At 41.9% G+C, this 25,236-nt stretch overlaps 1 pseudogene; it reads left to right on the top strand.

Moving 5' to 3' along the window:
• Nucleotides 1-669: 669 nt before the first annotated feature.
• LOC133883555 (uncharacterized) lies at nucleotides 670-16,888 on the top strand (annotated as a pseudogene).
• The last annotated feature ends 8,348 nt before the right edge of the window (nucleotides 16,889-25,236 follow it).

Below are 25,236 nucleotides of genomic sequence, written 5' to 3'. Positions count from 1 at the left end.
TGGTAGTAAGCAGGTTAAGCCTAATGTTAAGGGTGACGAGCCCTAGTTCCACGAGGCTAACCACAGCTTGGCGCACATCTTCAGAGGATCTGCCACGTATGAGTCCAAAAGGCAGTACAAGACGGTCGAGCGAGAAGTCAACCTGGCCCTAATTGGGCCCACTCGGTATCTCAAGTGGTCGACACAACCGATCACCTTTGATCAAACCGACCATCCGGCCGCGGTACCACATCCTAGTCGATACCGGGTTGTGGTATAGCCTACCATACTCACATCAAGGTTTCCAAGACTCTGGTCAGTGTAGGTAGTTCACTCAACCTCATTTACTCCAAACCCTTGGACAAGATGGGAATTTAGATATCAGAGCTTAAGACAGGAATCGTGCCTTTCCACGGCATAACTCCCAACTCATCGACCATGCCTCTCGGCCAGATCGAGCTGCCGATCACTTTTGGCACACCCGACAACTTTCGCATAGAAAAGCTGACCTTTGATGTCATGAACTTCGAGACGGCATACAATGTGATCCTAGGTCGCCCAATGCTGGGCAAGTTCATGGCGGTGGTTCACTATGCCTACTAAGCACTTAAGATCCCGAGTCCCAATGGGGCTATTATAGTTAAAGGAGATCAGCGTGCAGCGGTCAGATACAACAATCAAAATGTGGATATGGTCGAACACTTCAATCGAGTGGCCATCACTCCTAAGGATGCAAATTCTAAGCATCGAAGGCACCAAGGTGTTGTCGAGGCCAAAGATTCTAGGCTTGTAAGTCTTGTTGGCCCTACTAAATCCGACGATGCCAAAGGCAAGGCCAACGACGACGTCAGCAACAAAAAGACCGATGGCTGCGTCAAGGTAGTGCCCCTCGACCTGTCTAAACCATCCAAGACGGTTAAGGTTGGGGCCAACCTTGACCACAAAAAGGAACTTAAGCTCGTCACCTTCTTCCAGGCAAACCAAGATGTGTTTGCATGGCAACCGTCCGATATGCCTGTGGTCCCTAAGGAGGTGATCAAGCATCGACTAGTTGTTAAAACCGACACCAAACCTGTGGTGTAGAAGCAACAAAGATTTGCAGAAGATAGGAAGTGGGCCATCCAGGAGGAGGTCGATAAGCTCCTAAAGGTGAGCTTCTTTCGACAACTTCAGGAAGTATCACATGATGCTTTTGAGTTCATCTCAAAGAAACTTTTGACAACTTCAGGAAGTATCACATGATGCTCAACCCCGAAAAGTGCACATTTGGTGTGCCGTCCAAAAAGCTTCTCGGCTTCCTGGTGTCGAGTCGAGGCATTGAGGCCAACCTGCGCAAAATTGAGGCTCACGACCAGATGCGGTCTCCTTGAATACTGAAAGAGGTCCAAAAATTAACAGGTCGCAATGCTGCTCTTCGTCAACTATTTTGTATTCTATTTGTGAAGATCAGCAAAGCGTACCCATTCAGTACTTAATATTCTGATTCATGTAATGTGTGCTCTAAAAGTATGTAAGGGAGTCAATTTTACCCATTGCCATTGAAGTTATCTCTTCCATGCGTTGAATAATTCTTGAATATTGTGGAATGCAGTTTTTTTTACCAATCATTGGTTTGGTTTTAGATGATGATGAAGAGAACCGAACCCCAAGGGATGAAGAACATCATGAAATAAGTTTGCCTGTTAAAAAATCTTCTGGTGGTAATCCTGACTCTGCCAAAAGTGCTGCTAACACAGATGATGCTGTTGAGGCTGATTTTACTAACTGCATTCTGAAGTGCAAATCCATGTATAAGTGCAAGCTCTGTTCTAGGATCATGTGCTTAAATGAGGAGATGGTCATGGTACACCTCAAATCAAAGGTAGTTAATTTTGAAGAACGCTAATGTTTCTCATTCTTCAAAAGAAGGGAAAGAGTCGAAAAAATGATAAGATTTTTCTGTTGCGAAGATCGAAAACAATTTTTTTCACAGTAGGCATCCTCTCCTGTTCCCTTCCATCTTTTTTCTCATGCCTTCATTTTTCTTTGTCAATGTAGAGGAATTCTCGGTCCAAGAAACTCCTAGGAGAAGGGAGGCTTAAGCTGAGACTTTTTTTTTATTTTAACCTTTTTAAAATTAATATTTTAATAATAGCCCGTTGACATCAAAATTTTCAGGAACTAGTCACTTTTGTCACGCCAAAGTGTCTGACGTGACTCCCCAACATAGTCACGCCAAGTGGCCACGCTGGCAGAAACCCTAGCACCTTTACATGTGGGTCCGACATGGCAGGCTGAATCACGCCAAATTGGTTCGGTGGGACTCGAATAAACAGTATTTTCGAGGATGAACAGTGTTTTCTGCGGTTTCAATTATTCTCTTTTCGCTTTCTCTATTTGAGCAGTGGGGTTGCCATACTCTAAAATTCATGAAACTTTTTCTGTATATCCTATAATTCAGGATAAATCCATTTTAAAAGGATTCACCTCAATACCCCATCTAGGTTTTGAAAATAAAAAAACTCCAAAAATGGTTACTTTTAGAAATTCTAGTAATTTTTAAGGCCTCAAATAAATTCCCAAAAATCTGAGAAAATTCACTAATATTCCTCTCATGTGGCGTAATAATTTATAAAAATTATTTTCAACCCTGAGTTACTTAGTGAAAAAGTGAGTTCCTTTGCAATGCTCCATTTATATGCATTTTTATCATTTCATACTATTTAGCCTTGTAAACGCCCTCTAAATAATTAGCAATTATGTTCGATTTTCCAAATTTTTCCAGAGCTTAATGCAACATGTACAGGTCCTATTTGCAAACATGCACATCCAATAGAGTCGTAGAATTTGAATTATTCAATTTCGAATGTTGGTATATGTTACAATTTGTTCTATAACAATAATACTTAGGTGAGTTGTGGAGCCAAAAAAAATTGTCATTTGCGGTCTAAACCATACCAAATTTATTGTATGGATAGTTCATAATATGTTTTAGCCGAACCACACACATAATTTTTAGGGAGACTAATAAACTTTACATTGCGCATATTCAAACATAGCTAAGTGCTATGGCTACCCACAGCCTTTGAGACTAGAGGGTGAATTAAGCATTTTGAAACGTACATTTAAATTAGGAAATAATTTCTAATTTTGTTGAAAGTAGGCAATTGATAACATTAATGTTCTTAAGTTTAAGCCATGAGATATGTTCATCAAGAATCTATACACAATTTAGGTTACATTGAATGAAACAGTGGTAATCATTATCCATGAGTAGTTTAACTGTGGATTGGAATGAGCCATCCGATGGTGATTACACGACAGAGCTTTTAACATGAAATGACAACATATCTGTCATGACAAGATTATCTGAATATATTCTGGATGACAAACCAGAAAGGTCCATAGACTTGATTTTGTACTATTGGATGAAGAGATATCCACAAACATTAGGTACTTTAGAAAAAATAAAAGAGTATACATCATTTACAATAATTTTCTATGCAAATGTATAGGGAAATGCAATGAAAGCTCAAGTGACACAACGCCATGTAGATCAATTCAAGCCACACCTTAGAGAAGGAGTTGTATATTTCATAAAGTTTTTCCAAGTGTTCCCAGCTAAGAATAATTATCGAGCAGTTGACCACATATACATGATAAAATTCACAGGTCACACTGAGGTAATTGAATTCCCTGGTGCTTCTCCAACGTTCCTCAAGTATGCATATACTCTAACATCCTTTGATACATTAATTATCGAGCAGTTGACCACATATACATGATAAAATTCACGGGTCACACTGAGGTAATTGAATTCCCTGGTGCTTCTCCAACGTTCCTCAAGTATGCATATACTCTAACATCCTTTGATACATTAAGGACCAGAATTGATTACACTAGAGACATGTCAGGTAACTATATATTCATTTATATATTACATCAACCATTCCTAATATACATTTTATCTATTGTAATACCATCATATAACTTTAATAAAAAATATATAATCTAATATTATACAGACATAATAGGACAAGGGGTCTCTATTGAACCTGCTACAACAACTTATGTCAAAGGTATTAAGAAGACAATACGACACCTCTACATTTCGGATGGCAGGTATAACTACATAAAATAACTTCTTGTAATTTATATACCAATCTTTACTCTTTTTCATTTATTCTTTCTCTTTAGTCTACTTATTTAAAGTTTATTAGTCTTCCTAAAAATCATGTGTGTGGTTCGGCTAAAACATATTCTGAACTATCCATACAATAAATTTGGTATGGTTTAGACCACAAATGGCAATTCTTTTTGGCTCCACAAGTCACCTAAGTATTATTGTTATAGAACAAATTGTAACATATACCAACATTCGAAATTGAATAATTCAAATTCTACAACTCTATTGGATGTTCATGTTTGCAAATAAGACCTGTACATGTTGCATTAAGCTCTGGCAAAATTTTGAGGAAAATCGAACATAATTGCTAATTATTTAGAGGGCGTTTACAAGGCTAAATAGTATGAAATGATAAAAATGCATATAAATGGAGCTTGGCAAAGGAACTCACTTTTTCACCAAATAAACTAGGGTTGGAAATAATTTTAGAAATTATTACGCCACATGAGAGGAATATTAGTGAATTTTCTCAGATTTTTGGGAATTTATTTGAGGCCTTAAAAGTTACTAGAATTTCTAAAAGTAACCATTTTTGGAGTTTTTTATTTTGAAACCTAGATGGGGTATTGAGGTGAATCCTTTTAAAATGGATTCATCATGAATTATAGGACATATAGAAAAAGTTCATAAATTTTAGAGTACGGCAACCCCACTACCCAAATAGAGAAAGCGGAAAGAGAACCATTGAAACCGTAGGAAACACTGTTCATCCACGAAAATACTGTTCATCCGAGTCACGCCAACTAATTTGGCGTGACTCAGGCTGCCACTTCGAACCCACGTGTAAAGGCGCTGGGGTTTTCGCCAGCGTGGTCACTTTGGTCACACCAATGAATATGGCGTGACTATGTTGGGGAATCACGCTAGACATTTTGGTGTGACAAAAGAGGCTAGTTCACTACTACAAAATGATACTGTACAGGCGGGTGGAAAAGCCTTTTCACAGGCGTTTGGCGCACCCGCCTGTGACAGAAGGCCTGTGGAAATCAACAGGCGCAAAAGTGACCGCCTGTGGAAATGGATTTCCACAGGCGGGGTCCACATTAGCTGTCGCCTATGATATAAAGATTTGCACAGGCGGTTCCGTAGGAGAACCGCCTGTGGTATGTATTTATTTCAAAAAAAATAAATAGAATATATTTTATTCCATCCAGATTTCACATAGTTTCAATAACAATATGAATAACATCACATATTTCAACATTTAACACAAGTACAACAATATTTACAAAACAGTATTTACAACATCACAAGCCTATATAGCTAAGAGTCGCTGTCCCACACACAAAGTCTCGGATGGCTAGCTAATTCGCCTCCGCGATCAAAGAATCTACCGTTCTTGTGGATGACTTCGTGCATAATAAATCGGCACATGTCACGTTGGACGTTTTGGATTTCTTTATCGGTGAGAGCTTGGTTCGCACTTTGAATCATCCTTGCCTGGTTTGAAAACACACTAAAAGAGTTAAAACACTACTAACAACGGAAACATAACCAAATAAGAATGTGCAGGCGCAATGATGACTTACGTCCTCAGGGTTCGTTGTGTACCTCCCGTTTATCCTATGAAATTCGCAAACATAGTATCTACAAAGAACTGTATTGAAACCTTGCTTGTGGCACTTAAAAAAAACGCAACGTATTCGTTAGTTCAATAAAACTATTCGTCATTAATAGTGGAATACAAGAATTAGAAGTTGTGTTAGTATTGGAAAATGTGTACAGACTGTCATCGCATCCGGCCTGTCCGTATCGTGTATCCCACCTTTCATTACGTACCACTTGTAGGCCCTATTCCAATACCAACAAGTAATTATCAATTCATAAATAATGTATAAGAATTTTAAGTATGGGAGACTTCCTTTACCTCTGTATAATATCAATGAAATCTTGGTAGGATTTTTGTTAGAAATCGGCAGAGTCAAGGACCACGAGTCTGCTCGACTTCGGCATCAGCATTATACAAATGTAGTGATCGCTACATGAATACTTCTTTTAGATTCTTGATCGATCAACTAAGTTGAACACTTATGTTAGATTCATAACGTATCACACTTACTTAAAGTTGTAGGGAGCGAAGATGCAGTCCTTGTCCTGCATTTCAAGCATAGCCCTTCCTACGTAGGTTGACATTTCGAGCCTTTTTGTTTTGGTTGCTTCTTTTATGGCCCGTGCTTTATCCTTTTTACTCTTCCCCTTAATCCTAGGGTCATCGGTCCTTATGTTCACGATCATGTTTGGCTGGGAAATTCGTTGCGGATCAAGGAATCCGACAGGCCTCTTTAACTTATCTGCATCGTTAAATTGCATCCTACAGAACAAATTAATAGTCATTAGCTTCTATAACATATATTGGTACACTTATGAACGTAGAGGTAGATTGTTGGCACTTACAGGCACCAGACGCTTATGAGATTGATGTCAAGTTTGTCGAGGCGGAACACAGTGTGCATGTCCTTGAAATCCAACATGAGGTAGTTGTCTCCGCTTAGATAAACGTTAGCGGGGACAGAAGCAGTGATTATGGAGAGGCCCGCGCGACATGCCCTCATGTACCATTCGTGGAATTTCCTCATCTCCCACGGACCTTCCTGGAGTTGAAATGATGGTAGAAATGGCTTACCATGCTCATATTTTTCGGGAACATCCAGTGTAGGCACGAAATCTATCTGTGACGTACTTAATGCTTTGACGATCTCTTTCGTGAGATTGCCCTTCGCTGGAGATTCCTGTGCGGATGATGCCTTTGGTTTTGACGAGGACAGAAGCCACCTCTTCATCGGATCAGGTAGCTCAATCTTCTCATACGGGGTAATCATTGTAGGAACTCTCCGATGCTCAGGTGATGGATGTGCAGGAGGCGGAGATGCCAAAGTCAGAGACGCTGCAGGCGGAGGTGCCTGAGTTGTAGATGGTGAAACACGATGCGAAGTTGCCTGCGGCGGAGATACCGGGCGCGGGGGCGAAGGTGCCTGAGGCGGAGTGGGTTGGCACGGGGGCTGAGGTGCCTGAGGCGGAGTGGGTTGGCTCTGGGGCTGAGGTGCCTGAGGCGGAGTGGGTTGGCTCTAGGGCAGCGGTGCCTGAGGCAGAGATGCAGGGCCCTGGGACAGGTGGGACACTGGTGATTGTGACTTCGGACAGCTTACTATGATATCACGTCTGGGCCACAAAATGAAGTTTCCAACAGCCTCATCGAGAATCTCAATACCCTCAGGTGCGCTGATTTCGAGCTTGTACTTCCTGAAAATCGGCTGCACCGAGTCCACTTGTACCTTGGCGTAACCGGCCGGAATATCTTGACTGTGAAACACACGGCCTGGAATGGCCTGGCCAGTGGCAGCCTCGACAGTGAAGTCTCCCTTGCCGACCGGAACATGAAGAATGCAAGGGGTAGCCTCTTTGATTTCATCCACAGGATATCTCTGGCTATCAAAATGTGTGGACCCGACGCTGCTCCGAATTCCTGGGCTGGTTGGTTGCTCTATCAGCATTAATGCCGCCCTTTCCTTCTCCTTTTCATTCCACATCTTCATGAATTCGACCTTAACCTGTTCTTGTATCTGTTCCTCTAGGGTCTTCTTATATCTAGTTCGTGTCTTGTACTGGCCCGCATCATTTGGGAACACATGCTTCCAGCCCACTTTTGATCCGATGCCTCGAGTGCGACCCGGGTGTTCCTTGTTCCCCAGGGCTTTGGTAAGCAGGTCATTCTCCCTGTCAGCCTCTATAGACCCTTCGTTAGCAAGCCCTTGGATGGTCTGGGTCACGTCCATGGTCTCGGGGCTATTGAAGGTTAAGTCCCCAGACTCGGTTCGTTGTGATCGAGCATAGACCCAGTTCCTGCTTCGCTCGTCACAATTTTCTAAAGGGTTGGGTTTCCCAACCCGGGCAGCCTCTTCCTCTTGCCTCCTCCACTCAGGAATTTTGGGGGCGTACCCAGAAGTGCCCAGGTGATGGTGGTGATTATTCTTCTTCGCAAGTTGCTTGAACGATTCACCCAGTTTGATGGCATCAGGTGTGGTCTTCTGCCTAACAAACTCTGCCCATTGCTCTGGTGTAATTTTTCCGTATTTATTAAAGGGTACCAGATTCTTCTTCACGAATTCCTTGTTGAGCTCACTCTTCCAACCCCGGAGGCTTTTTCCCATAGTTTTCAATGCATTCTGTTTGGCTGCTTCCTCTGTTCCCGAGGGGAATCGGATGGTTCTCTGCAATATTGCCCATAGAAAATCCTTCGTCTCATTCGACACCAATCGCCAATCAGTTACAGTGATTGGGACGTACTCCTTGACAAAGAATCCGCAACCGTTGCGGAATTTGGCGCAGGCCTCATGAGGTGCAATAGGCTCCCCTTCAACTCCGACCTGTGTTATTGTATAAATGCCAGACGACAACTTGTTCCTGCTACGCTCGCCCCTTCTTCGTTTCAGCGTCGGCCCAGAGGGACCCGCAGTTTCGGGCACAGATGTAGCGGTGGGTTGTGGCGCAGAATGTTGTGGCGCAGATGATCGACGTGAAGATCTTAGCACCCTCACCCTCTAGAGAGAAAATAAATGAGAGTTGACATCAACAGAAGATATTCCTCCATTTAACAAGTATGAAATGCATTGACTCAACTAAATACCTCTTCGGCAGGATCGTACTCGTTGTCACTTTCCCGACGACGGATCTCCCGCTCGCACGGAACAGGGATCGGGCTGTGATATGAGCCCGAGCTTTTGCTGCTGTCGGAGGAGGACGGTTGGTGTGGGCTTGGATCCCTATCCGACCTCTGTGCCGGGGAGGCCTCTATTGCGAGTGTCCTCTGTGCCGGGGAGACCTCTGTTGCAACATCCGACATCCTGGTTGCTTCTGGTTTCTTCGGGGTTACTGTCCTCTTCTGCCCCATAGTACTGATTCGACCGCTGGATTATTGTTGTCTAGAAAAAGCTAACAAGTATGCTAGTACGAAAAAAAAGGGGAATTTAATATTAGTGTAAAATGAAAAATGGAGTATCATAGAACACAAGAAAAGCATAGAAATTAGAGAGCAGAGAATGACAATATTGGATTATTCGAACGCCGCAATGTCGAAGTCTAGAAACCTGAAGTAAAGAATGAGGGTCTTCCTTCTGGTGATCACCATTGTGGTAGATTAAGCTTTTGAACAAGGATTTGCTCTATAACACGGGAAAGGAAGCTTCTACGTGAAGTTTGCGAGACGGGTGGTGCCATTTATAGAAAAGATTGGCTACAATAGCACTTTATGCACTTAACTTTTGGCTATTCTACATGGCAACAACTAGCCTGGGAAATGGGCTACCGAACTTAATTTGGTCTGTCTCTGTTGATCCCTACTAGGGACTATATGTTAGGGACAAACGAAAGGCTAAAAATATTAATGCAAGATCTTGTTTAATTTAATGCAATATCTTGTTCAATTTAAGTATTTGAAATATTTTTTTCATTGAACCAGAATGTGCTAGTATAAGATCATAACAATCAGTTTTATACAGAAAACAAATATGACTTAATAAAACCATACAAAGTACTACAATAGGAAACACATCGGACTGTCTTGACTTGTTATCAATCACAAATATCTACTATTCTAGAGTTGAAGGACTGAAAGCATGACTAACCAGCCATTCAAATCCACTGCTACTGGTTTCATTATCTTCTGAAAGTTCTATATAGCTAAATAAACCAATCCTCAATCCATCTAGAGAGTTAGGGCTTTTTAACCAACAAAAGAAGGCCCGGATGGATCTCCACTCCAGTCCAGTGATCCACAACAACAACGAGGATAGAGGAAGAGAGGTGGATTTGCAGTGCATTTCACACTCTAAAAGACAAAGTAAGCGTTGGCAAAATAAACTGGCACGTGGCACAACACATGCTTGCATTTCTGAATTAGAAGTATAGAAGGAAGAGGGAAAATTACAATATTCATTCATTTGTATGTTGTTTGCATTTTTGAATTAAAGTATACAAGGTAGAGGGAAATAAGTTTAACTCCGTGCTTTCCTCAACGTTTAAAGATATTATTATTCAAGACTAGGATAATAGTTGAAGTGCTGAACAATTCCACCGATCATTTTATCACAGTAACTTAGCAACTGAACTTGCCTTCCCTAGCTCATGCATGGCTAGGGAGAACTATATATATACTAGGAGGATTAGTATCTAGCACAATACCCAACCATGAAACTGAAAACAAAAAACCATGCTTTGTTCTACCATCTTATCACTAGAATTAACAAACATCTAGAGGCAGATAAAGCACCATCAACTACTAAGCGAGCTAGCTAGTCATGCACAACTGAACATAGACAATGTGATCCAATGACATAGGACAAGATAGTGCATTTATGAAACCTTTTGCTCATTTGTAACAAGGACAAATAAGATGAGAAATCATTCAGTACGACAGTAACTATAGTGCATCAGAGCTTAGAAGTTAGCATTACACATAAGCTAGATGGTGAATATCAATAAAGTCTATCAGAATCAATTGTTCATATTCGATTTCTTTGCAGTGGGTTCACCTCACCAATACAAGGAACAAATCTGCAGTACACGGCACCACGGCATGATGGCCAGCATCACAGAGAAGGGGGGGGGGGGGGGAACACGGCCGGCCGGAGAACCGACTATGACGGCTCGGCCGAGAGGGGGAAAAGGAGGTACTCACCGGCGGCACTGCACCACGGCACGATGGCCGGCATCACAAAGAAGGGGGGGGGGGGGACACACGGCTGGCCGGAGAACCGACTACGACGGCTCGGTCGGGAGGGGGACATGGAACTACTCACTGGCAACGGCGGCTCCTCCTCGGCGCTGTGGACTTCGGCGGCGGAGGCTCCTCCTCGGCGCTGTAGTACTCGGCGGCAGCGGCGGCGGCAACGGCTCCTCCTCGGCGCAGTCGGCCCTCCACCGGTGTTGGCAGCAACGGCTCCTCATCGGCCCTGTCGACCTCGGCGGCTCCTCGGCACGGTCACACTCGGTGGAAACAGAGAACGCGGTAGGGAGACGGAAGGACAGCCTGACGGCGAGGTTCAAGTTTTCTGAAAGCACTAGGGTTTTCGGGGCCGCGCGCGGTTATATAAATAGGAACGATTTCCACAGGCGGTTGACTTAAGAAACCGCCTGTGAAAATCATTTTCACAGGCGGTTCCTTAGGTGAACCGCCTGTGAAAATCCATTTCCACAGGCGGTTTCTTAAGTCAACCGCATGTGGAAACCTGTTGAATGTTTTTTTTTTGCTAGTTTGGGAAATACTATTCTATTACATATTAAAGCATCTTAAATGTTCTATTACGTACTAAAGCATCTTAAATAATCTATTACATATTGAAGCATCTTAAATGCATGCAAGTCCATAATACAAATTAAAGCTTATCCTAATTGTATACAAATTTCAAGGTTCTATCACATTAGAAAAATAAGTCGCACAACATTGCACTATTTGCCTTGAACTGTTTTCCCTACACCATCCAGACGCATGTACGGCATCACAGATCTATCGAGGGTTGCTTCTACAAGTTTGATCTTTTCTGGATCTCCAAAAGGCGGCACGTCATCGAACTGATTGTATTCTTCCGCATCCTCCACATTCTCGACTCCGATAATTCTTTGTTTTCTGGCAACAACTACGTGCTTCTTTTCATTTGCGGGGTCGATTATATAGAAAACTTGTGCGACGTGATCAGCGAGTACCCACGGGTCATCTTTGTGGCCTACAATGCTGAGGTCGACAATTGTGAAGCCGTAGTTGTCCACCGCCACGCCATTTGGGTGTTTGACCTATTTGCACCGAAAGACGGGAATCTGCAGATTCACTCCATAGTCGAGTTCCCAGATTTCTTCTACGGACCCATAGTAGGTGACCTTTTCCCCTGTTGTGTCATAGGCTTCTGTTCGAACTCCGCTGTTTTGGGTCGTGCTCTTCTTGTCTTTTGCTTTGGTATAAAATGTGTACCCATTAATGTCATACGCTTGCCATGATGTCACTAAACTTGATGGGCCACATGCCAACATTTTAACATTTTTTTATCTAGAGATTCACCGTCCGGAAGGTTTTGGTTCTTGAACCATGTGGTGAAGCGACACTTGTGCTCTTTCAAGATCCAATCATACGAGCGGCCTTGATTTTTTGTGTACAGCTCCTTTAGGTGTTGCTCGACGTACGGCGCCACTAACTGGATCTGCGGCAATATGGTGAAATGTGCTTCTTCCACTGCTTTGTAATCATGATCGATGAATCTTTTCTTTCCTTTGGTCCCTCTCCCAGACAACCTCCCCTCATGTCGAGATACAGGTACACCAATGTGATTAGAATCTTTTATGTAATCGATGCAACACTCAATGACTTCCTCGGTACTGTAGCCCTCGATCATTGAACCCTCTGGGTGAGCACGATTCCGTACATAGCCCTTCAGAATGCCCATGTACCGCTCAAACGCATACATCTGATGTAAGAATACGGGGCCCAGCGCAATTATCTCATTCAAGATGTGAACCAAGAGGTGTACCATGATATCGAAAAAGGATGGAGGGAAGCACATCTCAAGTTGGCACAAAGTCTCTACCAACGAACTATGTAGAGCACCCAGTTTTTCAGCATCGATCACCTTCTGAGCAATTGCGTTGAAGAAGTGACACAACCGTGTGATGACCACCTTTATGTATCTCGGCTTGATACCCCTTATTGCAATAGGGAGCATCTACGTCATCATCACATGACAATCGTGAGACTTCATGCCGATTAGCTTCAAATCTTTCATCGAGACTAGGTTCTTAATGTTGGATGAGTAGTCAGTCGGGACTCTCACCCCACGTAAGCACTTGCACAGTGCCTTTTTCTCCTCAGGTGTCAGAGAGTAGCTAGCCGGCGGAAGATAATATTTCCCATTTGGTCTGTCTTCAGGGTGTAGCTCTGGCCTAATTTCAAAATGCACCAAGTCCTTACGTGACTTGATTCCATCCTTTGTCTTGCCTGGTATGTTCAGTAAGAGGCCAATGATGCTATCACACACATTCTTCTCAACATGCATCACATCGATGTTGTGACGGATGTCCAAATCCTTCTAGTAGGGCAAATACTTAAAGAAAATTGGCATCTTCTTCCACAGCGTGCTGGTCGGCGTCTCACTTTTCTTCTTCTTTGTACCCTTCGGCGGCTTCCCAAAAACAACCTTAATGCTATTGACCATTTCAAACACTCGTGCCCTGCTGTGAGGTTTCGGGCCAGTATCTTCCTCAACCGTGTTGTCAAAATGTTTTTTCATATTGCGGTATCTGTGAGTTCTGAGTAAGAACCGTCGATGACGGGTGTACACTACCTTCTGTGAGTACGGAAGGCACACAGATGCGGTTTCATCCAAGCACACTGCGCATCTTTGCTTCCCTTTAACCTGTCCCGATAGGTTAAAAAGGGCGGGATAATCATTGATGGTAACAAAAATCATTGCTTTCAGCGTAAAGTACTGTCGTCGAAATTCATCCCATACCCGGACCCCCTCGTTCCACAGTTTCGCCATATCTTTCATCAATGGTTCCAGAAACACATCTATATCGTTGCCTGGTTGTTTCGGTCCTTGGATAAGAGTGGACAGCATAAGGTACTTCCGCTTCATGCATAGCCATGGAGGAAGGTTGTAGATGGCAAGGACCACTGGCCAAGTGCTATGTGAGGTGCTCATGTCACCGAAATGATTCATTCCGTCCGTACTCAACGCGAACCTTACATTCCTTGGTTCTTCAGCGAACTCTGGATACATGGCATCGAACTTTCTCCATTGCCTAGCATCTGCGGGGTGTCGAAGCTTAGTTCCATCCTTCTTGCGCTTATCGAAATGCCAACGCATCAGTTCAGAGTCCCTAGGGTTCGAGTACAGGCGCTGCAAGCGGGGTATCACTGGTAGGTACCACATCACCATCGCAGGACTTCTTCTCTTCTTCTCCGCGTTGGAAGAAGTGTCTTCTTCGTCACGACCAGCATTACTTTTCTTCTTCTTCGTGTTGGCGGAAGCAACTTCTTCCTCGCAATCATCATTCCTCTTGTACCAACTCGCATTGCACACTGGACATCTATCCAAGGCTTCGTACTCTTTACGGTAGAGGATACAATGACACGCGTGTATTTTTTGCACATCTAATGACAACGGGCAGATAAGCTTCTTCGCCAGATAAGTGGTGGTGGGCAAGGAGTTAGGCTTCGGAAGCATGTTTGCCAAGAGACTCAACAGATCTGAGAAACTCTTGTCGGACCATCCATTGCTAGCCTTCAACCTTAGAAGTTCAAGCACCGAATGCAACACCGTGAACTCCTTATCACAGCCCTTCGATTCCTCATACAAAAGTTCGTTCGATGCCTTTTTTAATGCCTCAAAATTATCTAAACCTCTCGTGTCCCTTAAAACATGCGGTTCAGCGTGGTGCAGCATTTCCTCCAGATCAAAGTCAGCATCATCATCCAGATCAACATCGGGTTCATCATCCATCATAAAATCATTGTCGGCTCCGACTGCTCCCTCATCATCACCATCTACTTGATCAGCAGCGATGTCTTAGTTTGATTTGCTTATACGTTGTTCGCCGTGATTGAACCAACATTTGTAATTCTCAACAAAACCTCTCAAGATCAAGTGCGATTTGATTACACTTGATTTGTCCCACAATTTCTGGTTCTTGCAGTCAGAACATGGACAGTACATTTCCTTTGTCTTCTTAATTAAAGCGTCCTTCTCTGCGGCTTCAATAAAAACAGAGAGTCCTTTGATGTATATTTTTCCATGTCTTGGCGCATCATACATCCATGCTCTGTCCATCTTTAACTTCAACCACAAAATTAGATACATTAATTAATTAAATAATTTATTTGAAAATCAAAATTAAAAAGATTATTATGATTATAATATGTCTACGCAATTGAATCTACATTAACGTAAATTTATGACTCAAAATAATGTGAATTCATTACTCTCTCTCTCCCCCCCTCCCTCTCCCCTAGAGAAAATATCCTCATTCATGCATGATGAAACCTCCTAAGGCTAAACATCACATTCTAGCTACAATTTTAAAATATAATACTAGAATCATGTGAATCTACACAATTAAATCAATATTGCAACAAATTTGAGCTAATTTGATGATCAAAATAGCAAGAACCATGAGCATCTCTAGATCACATTGAAACTCTAATTTAGCCTAAATCTAAATTTAAACTTCAAAAACATGCAAGCTAGGGATGAGATATACATACCTTATTTGGCTCCTCCAAGGAAATCAAAAACAAAACCTTCCCCCCCTATTTTCCAAATCGGCCGCCACAGTAAATGCTTACTGTTTCGAATAGTAAGTCTGTCTGAATGGAGCTGGCCGAGAAGAAGCAGTATTTATGGAGTATTTTCACAGGCGGTCGACTTAATAAACCGCCTGTGAAAAGTAATTTCCACAGGCAGGAAATGGATCCATTTCCACAGGCGGTCCACGTAAGGAACCGCCTGTGGAAATTACTTTTCACAGGCGGTCCTCGACCGCACGGGGCTGCAGCCACTTTCTCAAGCGGTTTTTCCTACGAACCGTCTGTACAAATCAATCCTAGGTGTCTCGGAAAATAGGTTTTGTAGTAGTGGTTCCTGAAAATTTAGATTTCGACGGGTTATTATTAAAATATTAGTTTTAAAAAGACTAAAATAAAAAAAAGTCTTAAGCTGATGCTCCACAGTGATGATGAGCTGGAGGAAGAGCCAGAGACACATGCTGAACGATATGCCCAGACTATAGCTCTCTCAGGTGTTTGCACTATTTAAAAATTTCTAGTTTCTCTTGTCCAATGTATTTTCTTAAATTGAACTATTATTCAGTATGGAATTTATTTCTTTTCATGCCTGCTAAATATTTCAGCAAGTACAAAAACCAAAAAAGGATTCAAGTAGGCAGTGACAAAATCAGAGAAGGAAGAAAGTAATTAATTACTTCCTTTTGCATGTGCATTTTTTTACGAAGCACATATCAAAGGCTTTTAGATGTTATTTGGAAAGGCCTATCAGGTCAAAGTTTGTGCAATATCATGTTTTCATCATATTGAATGATCCCAAGCAGCACACAACCATGGAGGTCATATTAGGATGTTGATACACTTAAAACAACTGAATGTGAATTGCTGTGGTATTGCATGTGCATTTTCTGTTATGCGCATATCGAAGGCTTTTAGGTGTCATTTGGAAAGGCCTATTGAGCAAAAAGTTGGTGCAATATCATATTTTCATCATCTTGAATGATCTCAAGCAGCACACCTCCATGGAGGTCATATTAGGATGTTGATACACTTAAAACAACTGAATGTGAATTACTGTGGTATTGCATGTGCATTTTCTGTGAAGCACATATCAAAGGCTTAGGCGTCATGTGGAAAAGCCTATTGAGCTCAATGCTTGTGCAATATCATCTTATCATCATCTCCATGTTGAATGATTTCGAGCTTCATGTCACCATGGAGGTCATACAGGGATGTTGAATACACTTAACAGCAATTGAATGTGCATTTGTATGGTATTGCATCATAGTCCGTGAAGCTGCTGGATGCTCCAGCGAATTGTATTCTGATATTCTTTGCACTGTTATTTCTTGCAGAGGTGTAGGAATCATCAGGAAAAGAAACAAGAGGCACAAAACTCTGACAAAAAATGGTGCAAACTAAAGGATGAAGTGGATGGTGCAGAGATTGTACCTCAGTTCTTTTTGCTGGTTGCAACTTAAGCTGCTATATGTTCTGAATCTTCTAATAGTTTGATCTTTAGAAAGTCATTGTTTTCTGCTTGAATCTACCTTCCATTTCAATCGAAGTTAGCTGGCGGCAGTTTGTTGAAATTATGAGTGATGAAAACTAAAATGAAAGAAAAGTTTTATGTGAGCAGTAACATTTCTCTTCTGTTATGATTTTTATCTTCATTAGCCTTCTTTAAATTTGATTTGTATCTTACATGGAATGTATTGAATTTGAAATTCCATAGATAGTTTAAGTAAATCAGTAAGTTGAAGTATCAGTTCCCCCTAAATGTTTGTGTTGTTGGTGACCACACTAAAGCCAGATCACAGGGTTACACTGTAAAGAAGGATTGCAAAGATGGCACAAAAATATAACATCTTCAGTTAGTTGTCTCAAACTTGTTCGTTCACAGGGGATTGCACAAGTGCTGATTCAGGACAAGGGGAAATGTGATCTAGTTTCAGCTATTCATGGTCTTGGAATAAGACGGTTTTATTGTGGAGTTTAAGGAGACTTGGACCAAATGGACAGGCTTGAGAGAGTGATATGTACTTTTCCCTTTCTTGTATCACACACCCATACGGCAACACGGTCCTAGGAGGTTAGGACTGAACATTGCAGGTTCCACCAAACCGTTCAAGCGATATTTGTGAATGAATCAAATATCAGAGAGGGCTCAGTTGGAGAGTTCACTGGTTAGGGAGGAAGAAAGCTGACTTGAGAGCTTTGTTCCTTATTTATGAGATAATTCTACTCAAGTCTAAGGGCACGTACACAGGGACGATGTCAGTTGTATGTAAGAGTCATCACGTAAGAATTTTGATGATATGGCGAGGTACTAATGAAGAGAGAGAAAAATATCGTCTCATGAGCAAGAGACAGCATATAACGCGTGAAACAAAGCCAACTGTCTCTTGTGCTTGTTGAGTCTAAACTTGATCTAATCAACATGAAACACCAGCCCTAGCACTTAAACACCTTAATGCGAAAGTGTAATGAACATACGAGAGCCAAATGAAGCCATGACGTGTAGATCCCTCGGAGTAGAGCCACGACAGGGTTCTGTTCAGTCGGTGAAGTGTTATGCAGACTAGTGGTGTAGTCGAATGCATCGGTGCAACAGACGTGGTGATTGCAGGCGTGGTGATGTCGGTCAACATGGATGATCTGGCGGTGGCGGCTTTCGCTCCACTTCAGTGCCCAACGTGATCGGGCGTAGGGTTTAGGATGTAGGGGTAGTGTTTGATTTTGTGTGATTGATGACACTCAAGACCCTGGCGCTCCCCAATTATATATGGCGTTGTGTGGAATGGGACTGCAGTCAATAGGGTTGGTTGCGCTCCTGATTAGGGCACGAGGTGGGGACAAACTCCCTGTTTTCCTCGGTCTTTTAGTTAAGATACGTTAGAGTGAGCCAAGGTTATATCCAACATTCCCCCCTTGATCGTAAGGCTAACCTCATAAGCATGAAACATCACACCAAAGCGCAGCGTTACAACAGCTAATGAAATGTCACTAAAATCTAAGTAACTATAGCATAATACTCAATCTCGAAATGAAAATTCATTATGCTTAATGGGAATTGGTTTGCTTTATGGTCCTCTTATCCAAAACCATACACTTTCTTTTAACCCCATGCTAGCTAGGGACGAAAGCAATACGGGAATTTCACGTCTCGTCCCACGACTATTTTTATTTTTTCCCAATCATTTTCATTTTTCTGGTTCTTATGCGGGAACAAGATGAAAACAGGACAATGAGGTCCGAAAACGATACTGAAAACAGTTGAGGCCTCATCCCGCCCATTTTGTCAGAATCCCCTTTTATCCTGATTTGAAGTTCTACAGGCCAACTCAGGCAAACGAGCACTAGGCTGAGTTGTCTCCTCTCCAGCTCCCGAGTCCCACCGCCGCCACTCCGTGTCTCCACCGGTCCGGCCGCCAATAGTCCTGCTGCCCCCACGGCACCACTGGCCTTGCCTCACGCCCTCACCCTCCCACGGCCCCGCCCACCCCCGCCGCCCACCGATCCAACATCTTCTCTGTGTAAATTGCTCTGGTGCATTCTTCAGTGCTAATCAATTCATCACTGGACTATCCAGTGAGCAATCCTCAGCCATCCAAGCCAAATGCAACCCTCTTTGGAAAATATGCTCTGGTATACACATGACTTTATCACTGGATCATCTGATGGCTTAAGCTTCGCCTGCCTTTTTGTACTGTTCATTGTCCGGTGTATTTGTCCGCTGTACTCTTGCTTCATCACCGGACTATCCGGTGGGGTCTTCTGCTTTTTCTTTCTCTTTGCATTATTCATTCTACAGTGTGTGCACTTCCATAGCACCGGACCATCCGACGTACTACTTGTGTCCATTTTGCACAAGTGTCACTAAGAAATACTACGGTGTTTAGCAAACACTTGCCACTGAACCTTCCGATGAGGTCAAATGCCTCTGGATACAGTACTCCAGTGTGTTCATCTATGTGAACACTGGACCATCCGGTGAGTTCATTTCTCCTGGGACATTTTCAATTCAACCAAACTTTGTCCCGGCTTCGGTGGCTTCTTCATATATTGCATCCATGAGACATACTAACATACATTTTTGGCAAACATGTTAGTCTCATTGACTATGTTGTTATTAATCACCAAAATCACAAACATGACCTAATAGGGCCATTTTCCCTACATATTGTGAAGAAGTTTGCGGAGGGGTCAACCGTGACATGCTTCAAATATCATCAAAAAGACCACAAGTCTTTCCCCAAAGCAAGCAAGTTAAGAAGAGACCAAGGAGAAGAAGAAGGCGACAGACATCTCCAATAAGACCTCCAACCTCTACACTAAGCCCCACTACAAGGTTAAGATCAAGAGTAACCATTACAAGCTCAAGAAAAAAGGAAAATGGCAAGGTGGTTGTACACATGGTTGAGAGAAAGGATAGGAGGTGTAACCAACCCATTTGGGTGCTCAAGGAAGTCATCACCAACATAAAGGGACCCCAATCAGTTTGGGTTCGAAAGAAAAACTGAAGCCCGAAGAGGCCATAGGGTTTTAGAGGCTTTCCTTACAAAATGAAGTGAAGATTCAAGCAAAGAAGCTAAATATACAAGATGGGCGCATTGATGAATATCACAATCATCACATATCAAAATCCCCATCAATAGGTAAAAGAGGTAAGTGTAGCTAGATTCTTGCTCATGCATTTTGTTTTGCTTCTAGCTCATTTGCCTTGTCTAGGATTGCATATGCTTATTTCAATTTATTGCAATGCCTAGTGTAGGTTTTTATATGATAAGTTGCTTGTGTTTCTCTATTTCTTATGAGTAACTTACATGGTTTATTGTTGTAAGTTTATTTCATGGCATTAGTTTCACAATTGATATCTTTTATATGTAATGAACCAATCCATAGGGTACCCTTCCCATTGTTATTAATAACAAGTGCATATATCTCTCAAGTATTCAACACTTATATGCATAAATTTATGGGGACTATATCCTATAGGTTGTGATTTTGAGATTAACATGTGTTGCAAGTTATATCTTTTGTAGTCTCATGGAGCAATCTACATATCCCCAGAGGTATGCAATGCTTAAAGACATCAATTGATATCATTTTCAAATTATTTTGTTCATTTAATCTACATCCATGCATAATATAGCTTAAACTTCCTATCTTAACATATTTTCTAGTTGTGCATATATTCCTTTCTTTTCATATGTATGAACAGATATAGGAGGAGTTTAGACTATATTATGCGAGTTTCATGAATTGTGATATATATTATTTTCATTTCAATCGGTATCATTTTTATTGGATTACGATTTGTGAAGCTCTCTCCCATGTGCTGTAACATTTTTTTCCCTTGAGTTCAACATGTGGTTATAGCCTTTTTCGGGGATTATTGACGAACGGGGAGAATTTTGACGACCAAAGCAAGATGAACAATGTGGGGGAGATTATATCAACAAGCAAGATGTCTAGGAATGCCGAAGTTGACAAAGGGGGAGAAGAAGAAGATGCTAGCAACAACATAAGGTGCCTAGATTGACAAAAGAGAAGCTTTTGCATAGGTCGATGAAGGGAAATAATGACCATGTAGTAAGAACGTGAATCTAAGTAATGTGGTAAGATTTTGTGCTCTTCTATGATCTTGTCAATTTGCATCATTTATCGTTTGCTACTTGCTTTAGTTGTGTTGTCATCAATCACCAAAAAGGGAGAGATTGTAGCGAAAATGGTGTTGTTAGGCCATGATTGTGTTTAGTGATTAATGACAACATAGTCAATGAGATTAATGTCAAGAATATATGTCAGTAGGTCTTACGAATGGAATACATGAAGAAGCCACCACAGTCAGAACAAAGTTTAGTTGAATTGAAGAAGTCCTAGGAGATTTGTTCTCACTGGATGGTCCGCTGTACTAAAAGCTATAATCACCAAAGTATTCTCAGCAGAGGAGAAAGAAGGCACCTAATAGTCCGGTGTTAAGAGCCGTGTGCTCACTGGAGTGTTTCTGCTCAGAAGTTAAAATGGAACAACCACCCGGATGATCCGATGATCAGAAAAAGATATACATCGGAGCAATTCTTGCAGAGAGGGTTGCAACTGCTGAAGAGCGATGATTAGTTGACCAGATGGTACACTGTTTGGCTTGCGTACACCGGATCATCTCGCCGAAGCATTCCTACCAGAGAGGATGCAACTGCTGAAGAAGAAGGATGAAGTCACCGAATAGTCTAGTGATCATAGAGATAGTTACACTAGAGGATATCTAGGAAAAAGAAGAGAAGGTTTAACTCAGCGGATGATCCGGCATGAATGGAATGAACACTAGATGAATGCACCAGAGCATTTTACACGGCAAGGCTACAGAGGCGTGGTTTGGCTTGAGATAACTCACCGGATGGTTCAGTGATAAAGAGATGCACACCAGAGGCTTCACTGGAGAAATTTACATATAGAAGATGTAAAGGCTTGGTTTAGCTCAGAATAACTCAGTGGATGGTTCGGTGATAAAGAGGTGCACATTGGAGGCTTCACCGTTGCAATTTACATAGAGAAGATGCAAATGCTTGGATTGCTCAAGATAACTCACCGGAAGGTCTGGTGATGGGCTTGAGTATACACCGGAGAATCTAGTGTTCAGAAGAAGTTTGAGTGGAGTTCCAATGGCTAGTATCCACTAATGTACACACCGGATGTTCCGGTGCATGTACTACTATTGTCACCGGATCATCCGCTGTTCACAGTAAAGTTGAGTAGTTCGAGCAATGGCTAGTCCGCGAGTTTGAGGCTATAAATACCCCTCCACTCAGTCATTTGAAGGTGTGGCACGTTGCTGGAGTCTAGGGGACCCCATATATATTTGAGAAGATATCCAAGCCACCAAAGTGCTTAAAATGTTCATCCTAGGCAATTTAGCACACCATTAGAGAGTGATTAGTGCTATTGGGCCTAGAGAGAAGTGTTACTAGGTGTTGCAAGCTAGAGAGTGGATCAAGGAGTGATCCAACTGTGTATTGAGAGGTACGCCGACGCCTTGGAGTCTTGTGGCTCGCCAGCAACTTGTTGACCCGACTTGGTGTGAAGCAACGGCAAGACACGTGTACGAGGATGCGGAGACCCTTGCCTTGGTGGCTCAAGCTCCGAAGTGATCACGACGGTAAATGACAGGAATAGAAGCTTGTGGTGAGGCCTTACCTTGGTGGCTTGGTGGCTCATTCAGGTTGAGGCCTTGTCTTTGTGACTTGGTAGCTCAATAGCCGTGATCGGGTGCCGACCGGGAGCATATCTTTGGTGGAGCTCTAACGTGGACTAGGGATGGCATTCATGCCATCAATACCATAGAAAAAAATCCTTGTGCCAAGTTTTCTCTCTCAACCTTATTTACATTTCCGCTTTTACTTACTTGCAGTTTACCTTCTTAGATAGGTTACAAGTGCTTTGATCAGTAGAGTAGACACACTAGATAAACCTAGAGTATATTTAGATAGAAATTGAGGTAGGTTTATCTTGTGAAGTCTTTGGAGCCGAATAGTTTCTATGTGTCCTAATTCACCACCTCTTAGGACGTCACCGATCCTTACAATTGGTATGAGAGCCGGGGCTCGCACCTTTCATAAGGAGACACCATTCAAGTAGCATTTGAGACCCCGTCTCGTGATCGGTTAGGCTTCATCGCCTAGTGAGTTATAACATTCAGGGTTGGTATGTATTCCTATAGTGCTCCACTTTTCGATGGCACAAATGTCCCCTGTTGGAAAATTTTAATGTCTTGTTATTTATAAGCCAAGAGTGTAGTTGTTTCGAGGGTCACAGAGGAAGGGATGAGACCTCATATCACCAACAAGAAGAGGCAATTAGATGCATTGATAAAGAGTATACTTTTATCATCTTTAAATGTTGATGCATTTAATCGTGTTTATTCTCTCAGCAATGAACATGATATTTCGATTAGTCTCGTGGAAATACATGAAGGCACAAATGATGCTATAAAGCTTCATCTTTAGATGCCATAAAGTAAACCCAAGAATATCTAGAGTAGTCATCAACAATAACAAGCACATACCATTTACCTCCAAAAGATTGTACTCTAGAAGGAGCAACAGTATCAAGGTGTAAAAGTTGACCGAGTGTAGTTGGTAATAGGTGGAGGTAAACCTGAATGCATTTTACCATGTATGTCTACAAGAAGAGCAAACTAACTCGCTATCACGCTTAAGCTTAGGTAAGCCAAATAAGATCTAAACCACTAACTCGAGTGAGATGATCTATACCAACATGACCAAGTCTACGATGCCAGAAGAATAAATATTTAGAAACATTAGCAACGAGATATTTAAGCTTAGAACAAGGTGATGCATCAAAATCAGCCTTAAAACTCTTCCAAAGCGTGAGATTCTAAAAACCAGATCACCTGAAGCATCTAATACTTAGCATTCATTTTTCTTAAAGCGTGCCTTAAGGTCTTCATCAATCATTTGTGAAGTTCTCGACTAAATTAACATCCTTGAACATAAACCTATCGTTTACCTGCACTGTACCTTTTGCAACAACTAAGGTAGAAGGAACAACAGTATCAAGGTGTAAAAGTTGACCGGGTGCAGTTGGTAATAGATGGATGTGAACCTGAATGCATTTTACTATGTCTACAAGAAGAGCAAACTAATTCGCTATCACGCTTAAGTTTAGGCAAGCCATGAATAAGACCTAAACAACTAACTCGAGTGAGATGATCTATACCAACATGACCAAGTCTATGATGCCAAAAGAACAAATCTTTAGAAACATTAGCAACAAGACATCTAAGCTTAGAACAAGGTGATGCATCAGCTTTAAAACTCTTCCAAAGCGTGAGATTCTAAAAACCAGATCACTTGAAGCATCTAATACTTAACATTCATTTTTCTTAAAGCGCACCTTAAGGTCTTCATCAATCATTTGTGAAGTTCTCGACTAAAGTAACATCCTTGAACATAAACCTATCGTTTACCTGCACTGTACCTTTTGCAACAAGGTAGAAGAAGCATCTCCAAAAGTAACACTTTCGGCATGAGATGCACGTACAAGGGAGGAGAACCAATTTTTATCACCGGACATATGGCATGAGCATCTGGAATTTAGAAGCCTACAAGAAACCAGAAGATATCGAGGGCTCAGCACTGGGGTTAGTAATAAAGCTTTTAGGAATCCAGTACTGAGTCACTCGACCAACAACACGAGAAGGCAAAACATGAGTAGCTCGAGTAGACTTAACTCGATAAGCTCGAGTGAGTTCAACTCGAGAAGCACTAGCAGCTCGATTAATCTCACCTCGAGAAGCTCAAGTAGGTTCAACTCGAGTTACATGAATAGTAAAAGGTGACGACTGTTTCAATTGAGGCACAAAATGAGATGACACAACCTCACGAGGGATAAAAACTGTCTTTCACAAATTAGACTTAGCCTTAGACTTTTCTTTCTTTTATTGTTTAGCTAGTCTAAAGCAAAAAACTACTAAATGTCTATCTCTACCACAATGAGTGCAAGTGTACTTAACCCGATGTATTGATTTTGAAATAGAAGCAACATTTGCGTTCATTGTAGAAGATAAAAATCCAGCAGATTTAAAAACAACCTTCTCAGGTTCAGATTCAGCAATTTCAAATTTGCCACAGCCAAGAGCTCTAACAATAGTGGGTGCATTTGTCTTAGAACGAGCATAGGGATCAAAACATACACCTTGTTTACATGTACTTGATTTAGATGAATCTAAAATCAGGTTCAGATTTTTCTTTCCCTTAGAAAAATATTCTAAAGTTCCTTTCAAGTAATCAACCTATTTAGAAAGAAC

The sequence above is a fragment of the Phragmites australis genome, chromosome 1 (genome assembly GCF_958298935.1).
Source record: "Phragmites australis chromosome 1, lpPhrAust1.1, whole genome shotgun sequence".
NCBI lineage: Eukaryota > Viridiplantae > Streptophyta > Magnoliopsida > Poales > Poaceae > Phragmites > Phragmites australis.
This window is presented reverse-complemented; position numbering and strand designations above follow the sequence as displayed.